Here is a 25,467-nt window from a genome sequence, read left to right on the forward strand (position 1 = left end):
TAAGCAGATGGAGTATCCCACTTGGAGAACAGAGGAGAGGTCAGGCTGCAGATGTATATTTGGTAGTGAAAAGGATAGATATTATTTAAAGCCAAAGACCTGAATGAGAACATCTATGGGGAAAGTGTGAATTTGAGAATAGAAAGGAGTCCAGGAACAATCAAGGAGTTGTCCAATCATCATTTGGGCGGAGGAGGAGAAGCTATCAAATGAACCTGGGACTGAAAGATCTGCAGGTTAGGAGAAACATCATAAGGTGGCATCACTAGCCAAGAGAAGAAAATGTTTCAAGAAGGAATTAGTTAAATGAGTTCACATGAGATCAGGTAAGATGGGATCTATTTTAATGGCTTGATGGACCCTCTGTGAGACTCAGTTGGGAAGGAATTGGAAAGGAATTCAAAAGTAGAACTTTTGAAATAGTTTTCAATACAGAAGCACAGCGGTAAGAGGGAGAAGTGGGGGTGGTGGGAAGGTCTTAAATGCAGGGAAATATTAAAGCAGGATTTTAAACTGTTGAGAATGATTCAGTGCAGAGTCATCTGATGTAAATGAGAGGAATCAGCATAAGAAAGTTCCTTGACCATCTGAAAAGTTCAGCGGTAAAGTTCAAAGGAGTTTGGTAGATAGCTGGGGCAGGTTGGGTGAGTTGAAGACCCCTATGGTAATTACTATTTTCTCAGTGAAGAAAATGTAAGGCTATTCTATCTATTGTAATTAGGAAGACTGAATATAACATGAAGAAAGAGAAGATATTTATCTGGTTCACTACTGTATCCTAAGACCTTAACAAAGGGTGTATCATCTAAAGATACTTAATAGGTAATTCCTAAATTAACAAAAAAATGTTTAAAAGAAAATCATAAAAAATTATCTTTTTGAAGTTCATTTGCAAATCATTTCTAAAGTCATCATGCCCATAATGATTTTAAGTTCCTCAATGTATCACAGCTGCAAATATATGATAATAATTCTCTAAATGTTTGTTCCAATTTCCAATCAGCAAGCTAAATCACACAAATGTTTTTCTTTTTCTTTTCTTTTCTTTTTTTTTTTTTTTAAATCTTAGATATACTGTTTTGGAAGCAATGGTTTTAGGACATAGTTGAACTGCATCAGTGGGTACTACCTTAAGAATTTACTGTTTTCAGTATTACTGAATTTTCAAATTACTCCTTTCTGAGCCTTATTTTTCTCATGTGTAAAATGGAGAATAGTAATGCCCTCTTCACTATTCTGATGAAAGAATTGAATAAAGAAATGTTAGTGGAAAATTTTATGAAAGCAAATGTTATATAATAAGCAAGCTAATAGTTCAGGGATAAAAACCTTAAAAAAAACAGTATGTGGGGGCTTCTTCCCCCACACCCTACCTCTATAAGTAGCATGATGAGATTAGTCATCTGTGTTCATAGAAGAATAATATATATATACATATATATACACGTATATATACATATATATATACACATGTATATATACATATATATATACGTGTATATATATACACATATCTGTAGTAATCTGAATTATAATAAAAGTCTTTAAATGGCTCTGAAATTTACAAATATGAATAAGAAGTGTTCAGCATCCAAACTTTTAGTTTCTTTTAATTTAAAGATGTTACTTAATAAGACTCAGGAATGCCTAGAATTTTATCCTTGTAGTGTATCTAAAATTTTACTTGCTTCTGGAAACAGTTATAAATTATCATAATTTGTCACTTTTAGAAATTGATAAAATCATAATTTGTACATTCATAAACTGTTTTGTGGTAGTTGTGTAATTTGTATGATGAAAAATAAACTATCAAATATAAAAAAGAAAAAAAAAACCTCTGATGCAATCATATCATATTTTTTTAAATGGTGGCATTGCCGATAACTGTTAGCCAGGCTTTACGCACATGGGAAGCAAGACAAAGATTACATTTTCATGTAATTGTAAGAAAATATTGCTGAGATTGTTGTAAGTAGTACAATTTGAGGCTGCATTTTTCATTGAGGCTTATCATTTTGATCTAGTGTTCACATTTTTCTTGGTAATAGGAATATGCCACTCATAGTTATAATCATTCAATGCTCCCATTAAATTGAATGTTTACAAATAAGAAAGGGGCGCCTCGGTGGCTCAGTCGGTTGAGCACCTGTCTTCAGCTCAGGTCATGATCTCACCGTTTGTGGGTTCAAGCCCCGCGTCAGGCTATGTGCTGACAGCTCAGAGCCTGGATGGAGACTGCTTCAGATTCTGTGTCTTCCTCTCTCTCTCTCTCTGTCCCTCCCCTGCTCATACTCTGTCAGTCTCTCTCTCAAAAAATAAATAAACATTAAAAAAATTAAAAATAAGAAAAAAGGCCAGGTTGTGTGATGCCTTCATTGGTCCCATAAAAATTAAAGGATGTGACTGAATCTGGACCCCTTTGAAGGTTTGGGCAAAGGAACAGTGGAATATTTAACGTGATTTAGAAATGCAGCACAGTTGGTCTCAGACTCGAGGGTATTTTGTAGGCATTATTGATGTGGCTTTTGTGCAAAGTAGAGGTGTGGAATATTCACTTGACTTTTATCAAATAGTGAATGGAAGACACTTAGGAACACTGATATCTCATTCACATGTAAATAATGAGCTGAATATTGTCAAATTTAGAAATAAAGACATACAGATGCCAAGTCAATTTATTTATCAGACAATGTCATCTTGATTGATTTAGATTTTTAAGTCTGAGCTGTACCTTCAGACCCAAGGGTCTTGACATAGTCATCAAGTTGACACTCACAAATTCATAGTTTCTTTAAGGATATTAATCTCAGCATTGAATAGAGAAAACCAAGTAGCAAATATTGAAAGTAGAAACATAATTGGTCTGTTTGGATAAAGTCCACCAGGGTTACAGTGACTAGATTCAACATGCAAGTGCCATCATGATGAATGTTTACAACACTTTTTTGAGAGCCAATTATACTGTTTTTTTTTTTTTTTTGTGCAGAGACTGGAGATCAGCCAGATCAGTTATATGCACAAAGCCGCTTTGGATCTGTCTTTTCAAACAAGAGCTGCAGAAAACGTTAGAGCAAGGTTGACGCTTTATTCCACTCTGGTAAGAGAAGCTTTCTTTTTCTTTGCTATGGTGAAAGTTTGATAAGAAATCCTTTTACATCATAATGTGGTCACGGAGAAGAGACGCTGTTCTATGTTACAAGTCATAAAATGTTTTCTTTTGAACTACTTTTTCAGAATGCTTTTTGTCTGTATGTTATAGCAAAATAAAACAAACACTGAGTCATATTGTACATGTTAAGTTTGTATTTGAGGTAGAAGAGTCTTAAGGTATTCTTCTGCTGAGTGAAATGTGGTGTTATTTCATGTTTTATGCCGCTGGTCGGGACAAAGGGGTAAAAGTATCAGGATTTTTCTGATACCACGGCTGAGAGTGAATCCATGTTTTTAAGTTTCCCCTGACCAATGATATTGTTAGTGTCCAGCAGCTCACCACCATAAAGCTTCAAGAGCCCAACAAGATCTGGCTTTTGGGTTTACTTGCAGATATTTCTGTTCACCCTAATCTTTCATTTTAAAAACTGGAAAATCTGGAGATAGTATTCTGGGTGAGTTTGTCTGCACACTGCTTTTGTCACTTTAGCTCTCAACAATGTAACTGTACACATATATACAAAATACACGATTTTGTTTGTCACATAAATTTCTTTGACCTGTAATGTGCCTCAATATTTCCACAAAAATCTCTACATGTTACAAACTCCATCTGAATTCATATCTGTCTAAAATAGCAAGAAATAGTTGTGTAGATATATAGATATTAATAGATACATACACACACATAACTATACACAAATATTTCCCATGTACACCATTCATTTTAGATAATAGCAGATTTATACATTATAGCAGTTTCTAACTGGAAGTTGCATTTGTATAACTCCTCATCCTCTTGGTAAGCATTTGTTCAGAAAACAATGATATAAATATTGAAAGGACTACAACTAATCAGCCACATTTAAAGCTAAATCTGTTTTTTAAGTGTACTTGTCTGTAGTTTCTTCTTTTTTTGAGTAATTCAATTACATTTGCAATTTAATATATAACCATGAGATTTTAATCTAAACATTTTTAGGGATTTACCTCCGAGTAGTATTCCCAGATTCAAAGATACAAGCAGCTGGCAACGTCAGTCAAATGGGTCACTAATAAATATTCATTCTCGTTTGATCATTTTAATAAGTATTTGTTGACAATCTATCTTGTTAAATGTTTCAGTGAGAGGAAAACAATAATTTATAAAAGAAATGGAACATAGGATATCTGTGAAGATTTAATGATGATTCAGTAAATGTGCTTGAAAATAACTAATTTATATTATACTTTTGGCTAAGGACAAATAGGTGAGTACTTTATATAGTCAGGAACAACCAGGGACAACAATAAATGCGATGAGAATTAGTTTTTTTCAGATTTAAAAATAGTTCAACTTTTAATGTATGATCCTAAACAACTGTCGCAATGCCATTTTTCCCTTTTACCTTCTTTTAAACTATGTGTGCATTTAATACAACTCATTTCAAGTACTTGAGCTATGTACATTATACTGAAAGCAATGTAGACAGCCCTGCCCCTGAAAGATAATCTCGTTTAAGGGGGACTGAGGAAAGAAAATAATAATAGTGATAAATAAAGAACAATTATATCCCCAAGAGTCCATAGAGTAAAATAAAAAGAAAAGAAAAGAAAAGAAGAGAAAAGAAAAGAAAAGAAAAGAGAAAAGAAAAGAAAAGAAAAGAAAAGAAAAGAAAAGAAAAGAAAAGAAAAGGTCAGTCAGTATTCCATGGTTTCTGCCCTCTTAAAGAGTGTCTTTCGCCTGTAGGTGCATGCAGCCAGCAAAACAGCAAAATTCCCCAATTCTCTTACTTTGTATCTTTCCCAATCTTGAAGTAAATTGCAGATGTACAAAATCCTTCTAAGACAACAACCACATTTAATGGCACATATAACCATTTTCATTACTACCTTTGCTGTTAGACACTGCAATTGTTATCACACTTACACACACACAAACGTACACACACCCTATTCAGAAGACAGGAAAGAGAGGGAAGTATAGATAGCACCTCCACCCTCTGATGAGTATGGCACAGTAGGATCTCCTAGAATTTTCTTCTTTGAAGCCTTTCCTTTTAGTGTTCATGCCCAAGAACACCGCTGTTTCTATTGTCTCCTATGTAGGTTCCATGTGCCCTTCATGGCTCAGAGAAAAGGCCACTTTACATCACCATATCTGCCCAACAAGCCTCGTGCACACTCCAGGTGAAATTATTCCATCCTGGAACATTCTTATCTTTATCATTGCGGGAAAGACCGAAGTGTATGAATAGCATGCAAATTCAGTGCTTCATAATCTCAAAGACTATGAGACACCTTTGTTACATATTCTCTCCGTCCCCACACTGTTTGAGAAGTCTGCTTTTTAGAAAGTTATATTTTTAGAAGACTATATTTTATTGCTTTTTAAATTTTCTTTGCTTTCTTTGCTCTCCTGTTTTTTTTTTTTGTTTTTTTTTTTTTTTTTTTTTTTTTTTTTTACAGCTGATAATCTTGTACTTCATTTCATTGAGAAAATAGAATCGTCTGGCAGGTTCTCCCACATTCTTTTGCTTCTAAATCTAAAAAGCTTACCTCAATCTGTATCCATTTCTCTCTTCTTTCCACCTTTGGTAGTGGGAGGAAACACCTGAACTTTTACAATGTTCAGACTTTTATTTTTTATTTTTTTAAAATTTTTAAATTTTTTTTATGTTTATTCGCTTTTGAAAGACAGAGACAGAGCACAAGCAGGGGTGGGGCGGAGAGAGAGGGGGATACAGAATCTGAAGCAGGCTCCAGGCTCTGAGCTGTCAGCACAGAGCCCAACGCGGGGCTCGAACACATGAACCGTGAGATCATGACCTGAGCCGAAGTTGGACACTCAACCCACTGAGCCACCCAGGTGCCCCTTCAGTCTTTTCTTTACTTCTGACTTCTCAGGTATCTACTTCAGTCTATAAAATTTTCATTTATGATCTTCCATTCTGTTTTCTTTGTAAACTCTGTCCCATTGGAATTCTCTTGTGTTCACTACACATATTTACCCTTTATGTCTGAGATACCACATTCCCCTCTAAAGGTCGTCCTTGTTTCTGCCCAAAGACTTTTCTCCCCCCAGGCACCATTTTCATGACTTTATCTTCAGTTCTCTCCAATGTTCCTCCATATTCATGTGTCTTCCAAACTTTCTCAGGTATCCCCTTGACTCTCTTGTTAATAAATCCACTGGACACTTTTCAGTTCTCATCTTGGCTTCCCACCATTTCTTTCTAAACTTACTTAGTCCATTCACCCCACCCTGCTTTATTCCAGAGTATATCATAAGAACAGTACTCTAGGTAACACACTTTGGGAAATAAGCATATATCAATCACTTAGACTTTGGAAAATAGGCTTAAGTCTATGATTTAATGGCATTAACTTCTGAAAATGTACATATGTGAATATTTACCCTAACTCAAAAGATAGTAAGATTACATATAATTAATATATCTGATCATGTCATTTCCTTGTTTAAAAACACAAATTATTTCTCATCACTCTTGGAATGAAATCAAAATTTCTTACTATAAATTCTCAATTCTGCTTGATCTTGCTATGGTCATCTCTGCCATCCCATCTACAGCATTTCTTCATGCTTGCTGTGCTCCAGCCACATGGGTATCTTTGCTAATCCTAGAGTACACCAAGAATGAGCTTGCCATAGGATATTTACTTTGCTATTTCCTCTACCAGGAACATCATTCCTCCAGATATCCTCATGGATTACTCTCCCATTGTATATATTCAGTTCAAATATCACCTCCTCAGAAAGCCTGGTGCATCTTTCCCCTCCTGTGGACACTCTGTATACTGAGACTCCCCTTTTCCTTCATATAGTATACAACTACTTGATATTTTATTTACTTACTTGCTTTATTTTTCTCTCCTAGACTAAGAGAGACTAAGTTTAACACTGTGTGGGAAGTGCGTGGTATCTTCAAGAAAACCATTATGATTATACTAGCTTGATTACCCTCGCTATTCATTTTTGGAATTGTCTGTTATGTAATTATTGCAATGTGAGGAGCATGTAACATTACTTACTTAACCATAACACCGTATGGCCAGCACATGCGCGCGCGCGCGCACACACACACACACACACACACACACACACACACACAATATGACATTTACTTATAAAGGTACAAAAATTGAGATTTGTTTTTTCTTCACCAATTCACATGCCTTTTTGTGAGAAAATACTCTGTACATGACAAGAATGATTAAACTTGATCCCTATGAAATTTCCTTAGGGAATCTGTTCTCATTCGTTCCTTTCTATTACTCAAACAAAGCTAGTGAATAAGGCCATGAGGTCTTATGTTTGACAATTGTTGTTTTAATTCTGCCACCACTCCTCCTTATTGTTTGTGAATTTAGACAAAAAATATAAGCTTTCCATCAAGATAATAAAAATAACATTTCTATCACTATAAAATGATTCAGATTAAATATGAAAAAATATATGTAACACTTATAGAATGCCTAGCACACATTATTATGAACAGGTTAGTTGTTACTTTTTTTTAATGTTTATTTATTTATTCTGACAGACAGACAGAGAGAGAGAGAGAGAGAGAGAGAGAGAACATGCACGTGTACATATAAGCAAGGGAGGGGCAGAGAGAATTTCAAGCAGGATCTGCACTGTCAGTGCAGAGCCCATGTGGGGTTCAATCTCAAAAACCGTGAGATCATGACCTGAGCCAAAATTAGAGTCAGATGTTTAACTGAATGAGCAACCCAGGCACCCCATGTCATTATTATTTTGAGATATTTTTAGACTTCAGGTATCCCCTGACAATTATCTTTATATGAAAATGCTCAGAAGTCAGCCACACTTTCTTCCACTTCTGGTACTTCTGTTAGGTCACCATTGCACTAACAGTTTTGCATTCTGATTTTAACAGGCATCATTCCCTCTTCAATCTGTCCCTAAATATTGATATATTCCTTTTCTCTGTCACATATGACTGACACCATGCTATATAATCAATACTGAGTTCTAGAATTTCTTGTTCTCAAAGTATCTCCTGATTCATCTTTTCCATGTACATTGATTTACCCTGATAAGTAATTTTGCAAATATTTCTCATCTAAATTGTTGAAAAGTCACTAATCTATTTTTACGTGTTTGCCCCTATCAAGTCATTCAACTTAAGCACTATCCGACCACATGCACTTCCTCAAAGGAATTTCACTAAACCTCCATTTTGCAGTAATTTAAATTCAGTAGGTGGGTGAAAATCCTAATTTTAATATCTCTGGTTTCTATCAAATTATTTGTAATTGATTCCTACAGTCAGTGTCATGTTAGAATTTGTCATCTCTGCTCCACATCTCAACCTACTTTCAGTACCAGCAAGCTAGCCAGAATCTACCCTTTTCTTCTTATGGTAGAAGTGTGAGTGAGTAAGCCCAAGAGCTTCTCTAGCCTTCTCAAGCTGCAACAATAGCCACTAGCGTTGCATTGGCCAAAGCAAGTCACGTGACTAAGCCTAAAGTCAAGAGGAGTGAAAGTATCTTCCGTCTGTGGATATGAGAGAAGGAGAAGATCTGTGTTTTCAAATAATAATCTAATTTATGCCTGCGATCTAAAGAAATGCTCAGAGATTCTATTATTATTATTTTATTGTTATAAAAGAGATTGCATATCAATGATAGCAAATATATAACAATCTGAAAATCTTATGTGAAAAAATTAAAAGAGCCACTATTCATACATTAGCTAGACTGAAATTTTCAAGTTATATATTACAGTAATAATCACATATTCAGTGAAAATATGTTGTCAATAAATGTTACACATATATTTTCAGTATACTTTTAATTCACATGAAGTTCGTTTTGAAGTATAGAAAATTAAATGTTTTCTCCAATTATAGTAATATAATTATATCTTAAAATCAATTTTTTGTTTTGAGTTTTTTGTTTTTTTTATTTATTTTTTATTATTATTTTTTTCAGTATATTAAATTTATTGTCAAATTGGTTACCATACATCACCCAGTGCTCATCCCAAAAGGTGCCGTCCTCAATGCCCATCACCCACCCTCCCCTCCTTCCCACCCCCCCATCAACCCTCAGTTTGTTCTCAGTTTTTAAAAGTCTCTTATGCTTTGGCTCTCTCCCACTCTAACCTCTTTTTTTTTTTTTTTCCTACCGGACCTCATTGGAAAGGACTTTCTTAACTCCAGTCAGTTCCTTCAGGGTGTTTGCATCATTTTGTGATTTTCCTGTAACACGTTAAGTTACTTTCAATTATTTTGCTGAACTTTTTGAAGTGAAGAGTAATTCATTTTCCAAAGACTTAATTTTTCCTCATAGTTTAAACATATATCTTCTGTGAATATTTCACTTCCCAGATATTAAGCACATAATATAATTAATTGAGAAACAATCCTTTAGAAAAGATAGACAGCACAATTTGTAAAATGATTCATGTATGCAGGGAGTTGCATACCTGGGTATACAAAATTTTTAACTTTATCACAAAGTTAACCTATGACTTTTCCTACTGACAAAGTAATATTTACTATGATTTGTAATTAATTTATTTATGTTTTTCTAAGCATATATGTTTTAATACTGGCGCATTTTATTTCAAATTTTAAAAAGTAATAGCAAATAATAAAATTAAAAAAAAACTGAAATATCACATAACGTGTATTTTGCTCCAATTCATGGAATATATAATTCAATTCATGACCAAGCTAGATTTAGAATTTGAAAAACATATTATTGAAAAATAAATGATATAATGCCTTCTGCATTTCTTGGTACAGTCTTTATTGTAAAGTCTAGATTGTCTGATATAAGTATGGCTACTCTGGATTTCTTTTGTTGACCATTAGCATGATGGTTCTCCATCCCCTTATTTTCAATCTGAAGGTGTCTTTCGGTCTAAAGTGCGTCTCTTGTAAACATCATATAGATGGATCTTATTTTCTTATCCATTCTGCTACCCTATGTCTTTTGATTGGAGCATTGAGTCCATTGACATTTAGAGTGAGTACTGAAAGATATGAATTTATTGCCATTATGATACTTATAGAGCTGGAGTTTCTGGTGGTATTCTCTGGTCCTTCCTAATCTTTGTTGCTTTTGAGATATCTATATCTATATCTATCTATCTATCTATCTATCTATAGATATACCTATATCTATAATATCTATCTATCTATAGATATAGATATAGATATATATAGATATATAGATATAGATATATCTATAGATAGATAGATATAGATATAGATATACAGATATAGATATATATTTCCCCCATCTTTTCTCCTCTCAGAGAGTCCCCCTTAATATTTCTTGCAGGGCTTGTTTAGTGGTCACAAACTCCTTTAATTTTTGTTTGTCTGGGAAACTTTTTATCTCTCCTTCTATTTTAAATGACAGCCTTGCTGGATAAAGAATTATTGACTGCATATTTTTCTGATTCAGAACACTGAATATATCCTGCCACTCCTTTCTGGCCTGCCAAATTTCTGTGGATAGGTCTGCTGCAAACCTGATCTGTCCTCCCTTTTAGGTTAGGGACTTTTTTTCTCTTCCTGTTTTCATGATTCTCTCCTTGCCTGAGTATTTTGCGAATTTGACTATGATATGCCTTGTTGATGGTCGGTTTTTGTTGACTCTAATGGTAATCTAATGCAACGATCTATGTTTATATCTCTTTTAAGTGTAAAGCATTTGGACCAATTTATCTTGGTTACCTCAAACTCTAATTCATATATTTATGAGTGGTTTTTCAGGTCATACTTGGTAGAAAAATAAATAATTTGATGCACTTAGTATACAACAGAATTTAAGATTGCTGTCAACTTGAAATAATACTTACACACATACATATATAATAAAAATACAGATTGATAGGTAAATAGATGATAGGTAGATGATGGATGGATATATTAAATAGACAAATGATAGATAGATAAAGATATTTTACATTAGATATACTTTTGATAAAATGTCACTGATTTTATACCCTGAAAAGTAAATGACTACATGAAGAATATCACCTCCTTTATTGTTCCTCAGATTAGATTTGCTGATACATGAAAAGATTCAGAATTTTGTAGTATCAGGATCTTGATGCCTAGTTCTTTACTTCACCAAGCTAATGGGACTTCACAGCACTTTTGTGAATAACCCAGCAATGAAAGTGAGCCCTAACCTTCAGAGATTATTTTCTGTTATGTACCCTGGGCCTACTCTCTGCAGATGCATGTCTAAGAACAAGGACATTAGAATGAGACAACCATAGTTCAAAAGCAAGTTCCATCACCACCAGTTATAAAAACTTGAGCAATTAATCTAACCTCTATACACCTTCATTTCCTTATGTCTAAGATGGAGATAATAACATCTATTTTATAGTATTAAATGAGATAATCTAGATAAAGAATTCAGTCTTGAATTATATATAATACATGCATTTCACATTTCTATAACCGGATATAAAGTAATTTGTCACAGAGATTTTATACTATATTAGCTTTTAAATATTCTATGTGAATGAAAAGGCTCACCTTTTGTGACATTTCAGAAAACATATGATGATCAGATATTTTACTTCCACTAATATAAATGGAACAGAATTATCTATTATTGGACAACTACAAATATGACTAGTAAGGATATGAAAACTTCCCTTCCTGAATGTATAGGAGGGTCTGAAAATGTACAAGGGCATGCGTGTATGTGTGTGTGCAAGGGGTTAGGAAAACAACAAAAATATTTCCATAATTGAAAAGAATGCTTGAGTCAGTCAAATACAGGTTCTGTGATACTAAAAACTTTATTTTTGAGGGGACAGAAAGTGAAAAGCAGACAATATATGTTTTAAAATGTTAAAACATTTATAACTGTATTAATGTAGCATTATAATGATAGTGTAGAGAGTACTCCATACCTCTCTAGTAACTAGATAGTCAAAGTTAGGACTTTCTGTATTAAATATATCCATTAATGGTCTATATCCTACCACAAAGAAATGAAGAATGGGAACATAAGAATTGCACTCTAAAGGAAGAGGGTGGCCTCTCTTTACAAAATACAACCCTCTTTTTTCCAAAAGTTTATAGAATAAAGCTATAAGAATAGTATCCTAAACCTGTGAATGCCTTTCTTCAGTGCTCTTGCACCTGTTAGCTGACATTAATTAGCAAGGCATAGACTCATTACATATGGACAGTTCTTTGTATGTCAATTATACCTCAATAAAGCTATTTTTAAAAATAAAGTGTGGACACTTGAATAGAAGTACAATGTAGGAAAGTCAGAGAAACATACTTACATGTGGTTTCTCATTATAGCTTTGAGAAGTAGGCATGCCTCCATATAGTACTACAGGGGTTAATTAGGAGCAGGGGCTTGGTTCCAGAACCATTTCTGCCATAGGTTAGCCATATAACCCTTGGAAAGTTGCCTAACATTCCTAGGACTTTGTTTCCTTATCTGTACAAGGTCAGTAATACTTATTAATTCTACATAAGATTTTATACTTTATATGTGAAATTTAACTGAGATGGCATATTTATTTAGTATAGTGTCTTATACCTTACAAATGATCAATACATGATAATTATTAGAATGTTATTATGATGATGTATTTCTTCTCCTAATGTTCTATCTAACAATAAAGCAGCAGGCTTATGAGCCAGTGGGTGAAGGAAGGGCAACATAAGATTTTCCTTTTTTTAAATAAAAACATTCACTAATGATCTGAGGACAGTGCTGAAATAGAAAATACCCAGAAAGTCATTGACTGTGATGGACTACATATTTAGAATTGTCAGGGGCAGATGCCATAAGGTATTGCTTATCTAGGTGACTATCTAATAATAGGTGGTGTCTCTCTAATACTGATTAAATAGTTTTAAAATGAAATGTCCTCAAGATATTTAAATATTTATATTGTATTTACATAGATTCTATTATGGAAAGAGGAAAAATTTTACATTTTTATTTCTTTAAGATAAAATATGTTCTGAGTATACCATGGAAAAAAGTATATAGTTATTGATATAAGTGTTGATTATTATTATTGCTATTATTAACTTAATCAACACTTTTAAAAATTATTTTTAATGTTTATTTACTTTTGAGAAAGAGAGAGAACTCATGAGTGGGGAGGGGCAGAGAAAGGGGGAGACACAGAATCTGTGCAAGCTCCAGGCTCAGAACTGTCAGCACAGAGCCCAACGCGGGGCTTGAACTCACAAACTGTGAGATCATGACCTGAGCTGAAGTTGGACGCTTAACCGACTGAGCCATCCAGTCACCCCTAATCAACACTCTTTAAGCAGAGACAGAAAGGCATTTTGTAAGTTCTCCCTATAATCAGAAGGAAGCTTTGTTACACAAAAGCAAGTTGGATACTGATCCATTTGGAAAAAAACCCAATTTATTAGTGAAACTATATGTATGTGATACTCAATATTTTCATTGGAAAAGGAATCATTATGTAATTTGTTTGTGGGTTGATGCAAGACACTCTACACCTTGAAGCAGAAAGGTGAGAGAATGGACCCAGTACTAACACTTGTCACTGTCAGTATGCACATTGTCAAACGCAAGTGTAATATGTAAATCTTAGATTTGAAAATATCAAGCCAGTATATGTATTTCTCATTCATCTTAAATTATGATGAAAATATGCATAATGTGTACACCAAAAGATTTGGAGCCACTACTTTGCTGCCTTGGCTTAAATTCAGGTTCTATCACTAATGATTTATGTATCTTTGAACAAGTTGCTTTAGTTCTCTGTGCCTCAGACTTTTCATCTATAAAAAAGATATTATAATAGTACCTACTTCACTGAGTTGTTATAATAATGAAAAGATTAAGAAACGTGTTCTTAGTGCCTGGCATAAAGACATTAAGCTCTCTATAGGTGTTTTTAATGATGATGATGATAATATTCATGCCCAGCCAATCCTCACTCATCAAGGCTTCAGAGACTGAGCAGATATTGCCTAGAACACTCACCCATTTCTCAGCGTGGTCAAATTACTTTGGTAAATCAATCAGAGAAGAGGTATGCTGAAAAACTAACCATTTAATATAACAACAACAGCAGCAGCAACAATACTATATACAACACTATAGTCCCAAACTCTCTTCACATATAAAGGAAAAGTATGTACTGAATTTTACCCCAAAGTAAAACAGAATGCTATGCACAACCTAAGAGAAGTTCTAACCAACCGGAGAAAGAATAGTATACCTTCTGTGATTGCCTCAGGAAAATGTGGGCAGAAGCTAATGATAAGGGTTACTATAAGAAGCACTATTTTTATTCCCCTTTTACAGATGAGAAAATAAAGATTTTAAGGATGTTAACGTAATAGAGATGGTCTGGAACCCACGTTTTTCTGACTTAAATCCAGTGTCCTAACACTTATTTACTTCTGTGTTTTATTATATATGTCAATTAACCAAAATATCTGAGCTGTGATAAGAAAACCTTTACTTGTCATGTCTTACATGCTAACACAAATATTCAGATCAATTTTTCATAATTTGCTAATCTATACTAATAATTTTATTTTTTTAAATTTTTAATGTTTATTTTTTGAGACAGAGAGAGACAGAGACAGAGCATGAGAGGGGGAGGGGCAGAGAGAGAGGGAGACACAGAATCCTAAGCAGGCTCCAGGCTCTGAGTTGTCAGCACAGAGCCCAATGCCGGGCTCAAACTCCCAAACCATGAGATCATGACCTGAGCCAAAACTGGACACTTCACCAACTGAGCCACCCAGATGCCTTGAATTTTGATTTTGATATAATTTGAGTGGAAGTAAAAGGTTTATTTCCAGAAAGCATAGGTCTACTTATTTTCCTTTTGCTCTAAATCTTTGACATTTTTCTAAGTATCTGTCTTGCAACCATCTGTCTTGCTTAATGAATGATTCTACGTGGACACATACTTACGATGAAGGTCCTCATATTGACTCTCCCAATATTGAGGAGGGAGAGAGTGCTAATCGTAAGGTGAAGAATCATGCTGATAAGTTTCAATACATTTAGGGATGTATATTTTAATACATAATGACTTGCATTTCCCTACTTTTTACTCTCAATCCTTTCTAATTTGAGGCATTTTCAGACTCATTAAACTTGTATTTCTATTATAATGCAATTCAATTACAGCATGCCATTCCCAATCCATGCATGCAAGTATACATACATGCACACACATATGCACACATGTACTCAGTAGTGGAAGATGTCATATAATTGATAGCCAAATTCTTAGTTGTTCCATTACAGAAAATTCCATTCATGTCGGTAGAACTGAAAGAAAAAATATGGTAGCCATATGTTTTCTGAAACTTCCAAAAGACTTTTTTTTTAAATTTAAACAGAATATTTACAGGCAGATATAATATTAAAATTCTCACTTATATATTTTTTTTTATTTCAGGTTAAATTCCAGTAATAATATTTCTTTAAAGCTTTTAAAGCATTTCAAATTTAATATTATTTTATTTGCTTCACCCTGCCTATACAATGCAGTAAAACATAATATTTTGGCACTAATAGAAAATGTTTTATGGTCTTAAAACATTTATTAACCAATGTAGTAAAGGTAGGAATAATTTACATTCAAACAAACTTTGTATAGGCAAAGAATTGCAAAGGAAATCTCAAAGATTTTCTAATTCTTCCTGCATCTTTCTTACAGCTGTGTGCAAAGAGACCACTTTATTCTGATGTTTTTGCAGATTACTTTCTGCCTGTTGTCCATTTTTCTCCCTACACTGCCCAACAAAATGAATAGGTGATAGCTCTCAGCATTTGACACTGGTGGGAAAGATTAGCAGGAATGTTGACTTTGACAAATCAGATATATTAAGCCTTTGCTGGAGGGACCTACTGCAGAAAAGCTGGTTTGTCATTATAGCCAAGATGCTGTTTATTTTTTTTCCAAAAACAAATAAACACTTTTCATAATAGTGTATTAAAATGGAACCTAATTGCCTGCACATCTAAATTTTAAATTATTTTGCAATACCTCATTTAGTTTTGTAACATTAGCCAAAACATTGACCCATATCACTTTATAAAGAGAAAGTACGGATTTTATGTTTCATTTCAATTGAGAATTACTATGGGCATAAATATTGATTTTAAAATACTACCTCTTTGACACATAAGTTGCTTGTTGGCCAGGAGATTTAAACTTCATTGCAGCCTTATGACCAGAGCTATTGGTATGTTTGTGTTTTCATATGCTATAGCAATTTTTAAGATTGTCTAGAGTTGAAAAATATTTTTCCAAATGTGTGTTGATATTCTTTTAACTGAGCTATAAGTTTTGAAAAGAAATTGGTTTCTCTTAAGTTCCATTTTTAATGGTTAAAGCAGCTAGCTAGGGATCCTTACAATTCCAAGGGGCTGAACATTAGCTGTATATCTGCTGATAGAATTGTTGTGCTTCGGTTAACTGTGTTTAAGCCAGCATGAGAGTGGAATAAAAGAGGGATAGAGATGGTGGAAATGCACATTTGTGTAGAAGTGTGTTTGGGTGGTAAAGTGTTTAATATAAACTCTATCTCCATTTATCCAAGTGTTGTTTGTGGGTCCTTGACTTCTGGCTTTCTGTCATTTTGTACCATACTACCTCTTTGAAACAAATCCTGATTCTAAGCCTCGATTCAAGAAAAATCAAAATCATATTTTATACTAGCCATTAGTAAGTAACTCGGTTTCTTTTTCTGCGCTTAATTATTAATAGCGACTCATGAATGATTTACACATTAAGATTTGTGACTCCTCATGTTTCATATTTATACATTTTATATTTTCTTGAATCTATGCCAGATATACTTACAGATGTTATATGGGATTTGTATTTTTCTCCTTACATTTTAGATTTGGTCTTGATCCTAAAGGATTTGAAAAAAATACAAGTTTTCTTGGTGAATTGTAAAATATGGATTTGTGGAAATATCTTTCTGGAAGGTTATTCAGGATAAATTGCTATCTATAGTGGATAGATTTTGAGAACCAAATAAATGAGCCTCAGTTGAAGTCCGTACTTAAAGATTAATGATAGGTATGATAAATGTATTGAGGGCCTAATTTCTGGAAATCTAAATGTTGAAGTCACTATACCAGCCATGTTTAGAGTAATTATTTTAAACATAGACATGTTTTCATTTCTTTTTAATATAATTGAGCATCTGGTCATTAATACCAACACATAAAAATGCTTTCTTTTACTTCTACCATGTAGATACTCTCAAAAGAAGGGTAAAGAAGACCCAAGTTTAAGATATGTTGTATCCAAAAGAGCTCTTTAGGTTCTGACCCAAATTACATTCTGTTTGGTTTTCTCACTGTGAAAAAAATTTTTGAAATGTGTTCCAATTTGAAAGGATATTCAGAGCTTCAACCTAAATATGAGTTGGCTGTCATTCCGATTTTACCAGAAAAAAATTACCAAGTAAAGATCTATACATGGGCTTTTTTATAGTCAAATTATTCAAGTGGTAGGCCATATGGGATTAGATCATATTCCTAAACTAGAGGGATTTAAAATGCAAGTTGTTATACACCCTAAAGCACAATGTGGTTTGTAGAATATTGCCCATTTTTACATGATTTATTTCTAAGCATAGAGACTGGTCATGTATGGAATTTACCTAGATAGTGACTTTATATTATAACCTGCTAAAATGTGGCTCAGCCTATTTTGTAGTAGTATAAATTTTGCTCAGATTTAGAGGATTTATGAATAGGCTTGCTACCTATGAATTAGCTTAAACAGTAAATCCTTATAAAAGATATGTTTGTCAAAATCTACTTGAATAATACAGAGTTTTGTAACCAGACTTAAAATAGTTAACTTTTTAAAAAGTGGGGAAGGGAAGTTTATTGGCAAGTCCTTCACTAAAGGGAGCATTGAACACAGTCATATTTATCCTCAGTGTAGATAGCTTCTTTTCTATCCTTTTTCTCCTCACATTCACCTCTCTACCCAACAAGTACACACAAAATGGTCTCCACTCTCTTTTTTTCTGTGCTACCATAGAACTCAGTAAGTCAAAATTCACCCTCCTTCTCTCAATACCACCACAAACACCCCGCACACTATCACAACCATGCTGATGGCTTGAGGAAAACTGGCTAAGCTGAGAAAGTATTGATATGAATTTATATTTATAATTTTACAGTTACATATTTATATAATATATTTATATATTTTGCATCTCTCTATATATTATGCAGAAGCTGGAAGAAAATCAGATTTCTTTTGTTCCTTTTTAATATTACTGGGTTCAAGATCTTGGAGTTTAAGATTTGAAAGGTAGGACTTTCAGCAGGAATTTTTTACTAGACCTGTGAAGTTTAAGAAATCCTCTTAATTTAGGTACAATAAATCTTACATTTATTCCTCCATATTTAGAAAATAATTATCTAATCATGAAGTCATGAGGTATGGAGAGAAAAATAATGTTATTTTGTTTTCCTAGTAATTCCTATGAATCTATTTGATTGAAACCTACTATAGTAGGTGAAATATTTTGAAAATGCTTTGTTTTACAGTTCTCTAATATAAACCATTTTTTCAATAACCATAATAACTCCCCAAACTAGAGAAAGTTCTTAAAGTTGTTCTGGGTGAAAAAAAACAAGAACAGGATTTTTCTAGGAAGTTATTTCAGCAGAATATTTGACCTCAACCTTCTACCAGCGTTATTTTACAGAGTCATAAATGGTTTCTTGGCAAAATCCAATCAACTTCTTCAATTTTCTTCCTTTTCCCAGTTGTATTTACAATGTTTCTAATATTGTTTTCTACTTTATCTTACCTGAAACTTTACTGTTTTTTTTAAACTTTGTTTCCTCTTACTAGCTCTTCTTTCTATAACCTATTGCTGATGAGCTCAGTTTTATTCAGTATTCTCTAACACTAATTCATAATTAACTCTGAATTTTTTTGTACAAGAGTAATTATTCATTGCCTGTTTTATGAGAAATACTCAGTAATCCATCAACCACTCTGGCATAACCTAGACTTATATTTAAATATGTGTTATTTACAAATTATATGCTCTATAATGGAGATTCACTGTATCTCCAATTATTTTATAAGTAGGGTTGAAATGAGCATATTAATATCAGAATATTTTATCAGTAGTATTTTGATATTGTTTGTACTATTAAAAATAAGAAAAGAAAATGAAATGATTGGATGTTCCTTAAATACATAGTTATGAAATGTACTCAAGATGATAGCGATTAACCATAAAGATTCTGGGATGTGACTGGGCTCCAGCCCTGTCCCCAACTATTTCTTAGTTGTGTGATCTTGGACATGATACTCACGCTCATTAAGCATCAGTTTTCTCGGCATAATTGTAGCTACTTCATTGCTTTGTTTGTTTTTGTTCTTGAGAAACAAATGGGATAGCCTCTGTAAAGTCTGTGATACAGTAAGCATGCCTTAAAGCCTAACTATCATTATTATCATCATCATCACCATTGTTAGTGTTACAGAAAAAAAAAAAAATCTTTTTTCTTCCCTGCATTATACATATCTAAAGTGGCAATGAAATTCTCAATTGTAAATACTGCCTATACTTTCCCATTCAAATAATTTATATGTACAAATAAATATTTTTCACAAACATTTATTAGTTTAAAAATATATACAGGCACCCACATTTACAGTTAGGGCCAATGCTTAATTACAATGATTTTTTTTGTTTAATTTATATAAATTACAACTTAATTAAACTAAATAAGTGTTATATACAAGCAGGTAAACAGAATCACTATATGTACTTTGTGTGGGATAGAAAATGCAAGTAAGGGAGGTCCATCAATAGATTTTACAACATTTAAATATATAACATGTTTACATTAATGTTTTACTTTATTTTTTTAAGTTTATTCTATTTACTTTGAGAGAGGGTACATGTATAAGCAGGGGAGGGGCAGAAAGAGAGGGAGAGAGAGAATCCCAAACAGGCTCCACAGTGTCAGCACAGAGCCTGACATGGGGCTCAATCTCATGAACCATGATATCATGACCTGAGCCAAAACCAAGAGTTGGATGCTTAACCAACTAGGGCACCCAGCACTCCTACATCTTATTTAACAAAGCATATTTTAACCTGAAAGAACATGAAAAAATCAGGTTCTTTCAACACTGAGAAACACTATGGTCATTGAATAGTTTAATAAAACATGTTAAAAGATTTGTGGGTGTTTGTTTTTTAAAGTTTATTTTGAGAAAGAGAGAGTGGGGGTTGCAGAGAGAGAGAGGAAGAGAGAGAATCTCAAGCAGCCTCCATGCTATCAGCACAGAGCCTGACACAGGGATCCATCTCACAAACCATGAAATCAGGACCTGAGCTGAAATCAAGAGTCGGGTGCTTAACCAGTTGAGCCACCCAGGCACCCCAAGATTTGTGTTTTTTCTTCAAGATTGAGCTGTTTAAATGGTTTTCCAATTTACTTATGCATATTTTTGACATATATTTCATAAACTAATCACTTTTGAAAAACAAAATGAAACGCATTTTATGGATATATAACTAATTAGTCTTCTCCAAAGTCTTATTTTTTAAAAGCTCTTAAGTTTATTTATTTATTTTGAGAGAGAGAAAGAGAGCAAGCACACATGAGAAGGGGACAGGTAGAGAGAGAAGGAGAGAGAGTCCCAAGCAGGCTCTATGCTGTAGCACAGAGCTTATGTGGGGCTTGAGCCCAGGACTGTGAGTTCATTACCTGAGCCAAAATCAAGAGTTAGACGCTTAACCAACTGAACCATCCAGGTGCCCCAGTTTTCTCCACATTCTAAAAACTGATTAATCTGTGCAGATCATTGATGATAACTCTTATTTGGTGTATTCGTTTCATAAGGCTGCCATAACAAAATACCACAAATCAGGTAGCTCAAAATAATGAGAAATTATTGTCTCACAGTTCTGAGGGCTAGAAAGTCTGAAATCAAGATGTTGGCTAAGGCCACACCTTCTCTGAAACCTATACAGGAGAATCCTTCCTTGCCTCTTCTGGTTTCTGATGTTTGCCAGCCATTCTTGGCAGTCCTTGGCTTGTAGATATATTGGTCCAATTTCTGCCTCCCTTGTCACATAGCCATCTTTTCCACAGGTGTCTCCACCTACACATGGTCTTCCCAGTGTGAATGTTTGTGTCTGTGGCCAAATTTCCCCTTCCTATAATGACACTGGTCATATTGAATTAGAGCCCACCCTAGCATTCTTTATCTTAATGTGATTCCATCTACAAAACCCTAATTCCAACTAAGGTCACATTCATACATACTAGAGGTTGGGCTTTCAATGCATATTTCTGGATGGCACAATTCACCCCATAACATTTAACATGTCTTTTATTCTTTTCTTTCCCCAGTCTTTCATAGCCTCCTCCTGTCTGCACTTTTTTGTCTATTCATCAAGCACCATATTTATAACACCCATATACTTTGTTCTTGCTATTCTACAAGGTCCAGCCTGAAAACCTTCCTACCCCCAGACCTGGGAAAAATACTTTCTCTTCATCTGCACAAAGGTGACCATATAGTTCTGAAGCAATTTTGAAACTGATAAGAGTGCTGCTAAATACACTGGGAAATCAGTGCCACTGGATGTCTTAGCTAGCCCGTCTTCTGCTCTCTATGCCAGTTATTTAAAAACCTTCAGCCTTCCAAGTTCTCTACCACCTCAACATAAATTACAGATTTAAATTAACTAAATTAATTGCATAATTAAATTAACTTCAGATTCACAAGGGGAAAATTTTTGACTCTTAGAAGAAAAATTTTCCACCTTATAAGTAATTTATCTTGAAAATTATACCACCTCCCTTTCCACCTCAGTTTCCTTCTCCTAAATAAGATATACTTACAGCTGGTCTTACATGCTGTCTATACTTGACTACAAATCTTGATTTGGTTAATATTTCCCCTTTTAGTTCTTTTTAAATATCTGTTGCATTGGAGTCTTTGCACTTAGCATACCTCAATATAAATATAAATCAAACAACAAAACCAGTGAAAAAGCAAAAATCATGAGCCTATTTTTCACCCTATAAATGGAGTTCCATCTCATTCTCTCCGTAGGCCTTGTATTAATATTATTTTATTTTTTTAAGGAGGATCCTCGCCTGACTGTATTTCCTCAAATTCTATTTGTGCAATTGTGGTTTCATCTCCAGTACCTCACTGAAATTAGTATGACAAAGAACACTAATGATTATTATTTGCTACATTTCAAGACACATTTGAATAGGATTTTGGTCATTCATCATGCTGACACCTCCATTCTTTGATTCCCTTTTGTTTTTCTTTCCAAGAATCCTATGAAATTCCTCTGAATTCTGTTTAAATGTTAGGGTACATTGAAGTTATAATCATTATTCCTCTTCTACATTGTTCTATATATTTTGCTTAAATAATCATATCCAATCTCAAGAGTCTTCTCCAGCCCCAAACAGTCCTCCTAACATCATATTCTTTGTTTCAGTCCCTCTTACACATTTTTATTCTTCCAACTATCTCTTAAATTCATACTCTTTTCTCTATCCTCAAAATTAGATCCAGTCTTCATCCCTCCCTCTCTTCTTTCCTTTAATTCTTCATTAACTATTATAAAAGGTCCCCTGATTCAAATATATATATATATATATATATATATATATATATATATATATATATCACTAAATCCTATCCACAGCCTTGCCAGAATGATATTTATAACACTCAAATGTTAGGGTATTATTCCCTGACCTTAAGAATCTTCATTCATTCATGGTCTCCATAGTCTATTGGGGGAAAAATCCAAACTTAGATTGCCACAAGGTCCTTCATATTATGGGCATAGTCTATGCCTCCCAACTCATGTTTCATTACTTCTTGAGAAATAACACTATATTCCTATGTGTTCACATTCCCTCTACCGGGTCATCACCTGTCTCCATTCTTACCTCTTCCATTCACAAGGCACAGTGCTGTGGTCACCTTTGTATGTGTAATTGTTAGCATAATGTCTAGTATACCATGGATGTTGATGAATGTGGAATGAATGATAGTGAGGAAAGGGAGTCTGATATCCATGTCATTCAAGAAGCTATTCCATTGATGCACCAATTAGAGAACCTAACAGTAACTAAACTCTCTTCTGTATTTCAGGTTGCTGATGTAGTGCTATAATTCTCTTTTGCTAGTTATAAAGAATAAGTCATTGGGGCCCAGGTGTCTTCTTACCTCTCATCCATTCCTTTCTCTCCCCACAGTTTTCCCATAGATTACCAGTCCATTAGTGCTGCTAGGATGGGTGGAAAGTAAAGAAAGGAGAGCTTTGTCGAGCATCACCAACTGAAACTCAGGGTGCACCTTGCATTGATCATTGTTATAAATTCTTATGTGTTGCAGTCTAAATAGGGCTCAGTCTCATTATGGGTTAAATTTGCTTTTTGGGAGAAGGGGCATTTGGCCTATAAAATGAACAATCATTTAAAAAATGGATCCAGCAGCTTCAAATAGCTACTACTTCTGATGAAATTAGGGAAATGTCAGTTTGGGAAAAGTGGCTTGAATTAGTAAGTAGTTCTCTCCATCTGGTTCAAAGTGAAAGAGCCCTGTAACAACTACACTTGTAACAGAACATCCAATCTCCTATTGAGCAGTCAGCCATTAAGTTACATAGTTAAAAACAAAACCCAAGAAATAGAAAAAATAAAAAACACAAACAGAAAAGACACAATGATTAGTATTATAGATCTTCAACATGAACTAAATGTATTTTCATTGCGGGGGGGGGGGGGGCGGAGAGTAACTAATGATTGTTCTGAAGTATCTGTAGTCAAGAAAATCTTGTTATAGCTCTAAAAAATTGGGGACTTTCTGACAACTCCTATATTGTCTGAATCAATAAAAGTAGCTAATATGTGCTCAGCATTTTATAAAAGAGGCTCTTGGGTTTGAAATTATTCTTATGAGAATAGGATTAACTTGCTACATTTTGCTGAACAAGTATGATATTGTAAACACTATATTCGTGAGGGGAATAATAAAAAAGCAAGAATCTATTTTTCTGTACAGTATATCGATTAATGCATATGATTTCCTGGTCTGAGAATTTGTTCAACACTAATTAAAATCCATTCTTAGAATCTTCATGTTAGTTTTTTTTTTACAATCGTCAATTTAGTACAAGGTCTTGATTCTTAATTAATTTAGATGCATAGAAACTATCAAATTATTCATTTTATCTTTTTCTATCTCTCCTCTCAACAGTTTATTCACATCATTACTTAAATACTTGTAAAGGAAATTAAACAAATTAACAAATGAAAAACTTTTGTGAGTTTACTTGATCATTTTCTTTTTTGAAATGTTTCCTTGTTCTAGACATTCAAAGCTTGCTATTAATTATATATTGTGCACAGACAGTTGTGGTTAGCAGCAAAATAGCTACTAAACAAAGCAGTTTGTTTCTCTACCTACCTCTTTCCCTCCCTCCCTTCATGACTCTCATGCCTCTCACTCTCTCTTTATCCTACTTTCCCTCCCTCTTTTCCTCCTGCTCTTCCTCTTCCATTTTTCCCTTCCTCTCCCAACCCCTTCCATTATATTAACTTGGCCAAACTACAAGCAGATTAGATCCAACCCTCCTGTCTGTTCCTAGGAAGCTGAAGATGGTGGAAGAAGACAATATACCTTTGCTGAACAGTTTCATAGAAAGTCATAAATACTAATTTAGGTGAACCCCTCGTGGTGACATCACAGCCCTACTGCATTTCCTTTGAAATATTACTGTCATGAATCCTATTTTATAACATCTCTGCTCTGCTCAACTGTCTTACACCTCCTCTGTCTCCTTTCAGCTGCCTCTTCTCAATTTTACTGACAAAAGCTCTCAGAAGAGAATTTCCACACCCTTGCGATTTACCATCCACACCTCCAGGTCAATAGATTGGTCTTATACCTTACCACCTAGTTCAGATCATAATCCCATTAATAGGTCACATGCAAACATGTTTTGGCTATGTATACTCTCTGGAGTTCCAAAGTCCTGTGTTTAGTTTATTCGTCATCTTACTTTCAGGCTCAACATTTCATTTCATTAATTTTCTTCTGAAAATTTTTCTTTGCATCTTAGTGCTTTCTCATTTGGTGTTTTAGCCAAAACCTAGACTAGTGAAGTGATCTTTCATTCTTTCCTCTTCCTCAACAGCACCACCCACATGAATTTCAGTTTTATGTGTATAGCTGGTCCACAATCCCTCCTTTCTCGTTTCAAGTATTTTGTATGTGTATATTCTCAAAGT

The 25,467-nt window shown here is 34.0% G+C and overlaps 1 protein-coding gene across 4 annotated transcripts in view; it reads left to right on the plus strand.

Moving 5' to 3' along the window:
- MGAT4C (MGAT4 family member C) overlaps positions 1-25,467 on the plus strand; it is a 729,331-nt gene that overhangs the window by 331,924 nt on the left and 371,940 nt on the right. For all 4 annotated transcript variants that reach the window (XM_053894595.1, XM_053894597.1, XM_053894596.1 and 1 more), the window contains one exon: positions 2,987-3,097. The gene's annotated coding sequence lies outside the window, so the exon portion shown is untranslated. The remainder of the gene's footprint in view (positions 1-2,986; positions 3,098-25,467) is intronic.

The sequence above is a fragment of the Panthera pardus genome, unplaced genomic scaffold, assembly GCF_024362965.1.
Source record: "Panthera pardus isolate Hobbes unplaced genomic scaffold, ASM2436296v1 HiC_scaffold_6, whole genome shotgun sequence".
NCBI lineage: Eukaryota > Metazoa > Chordata > Mammalia > Carnivora > Felidae > Panthera > Panthera pardus.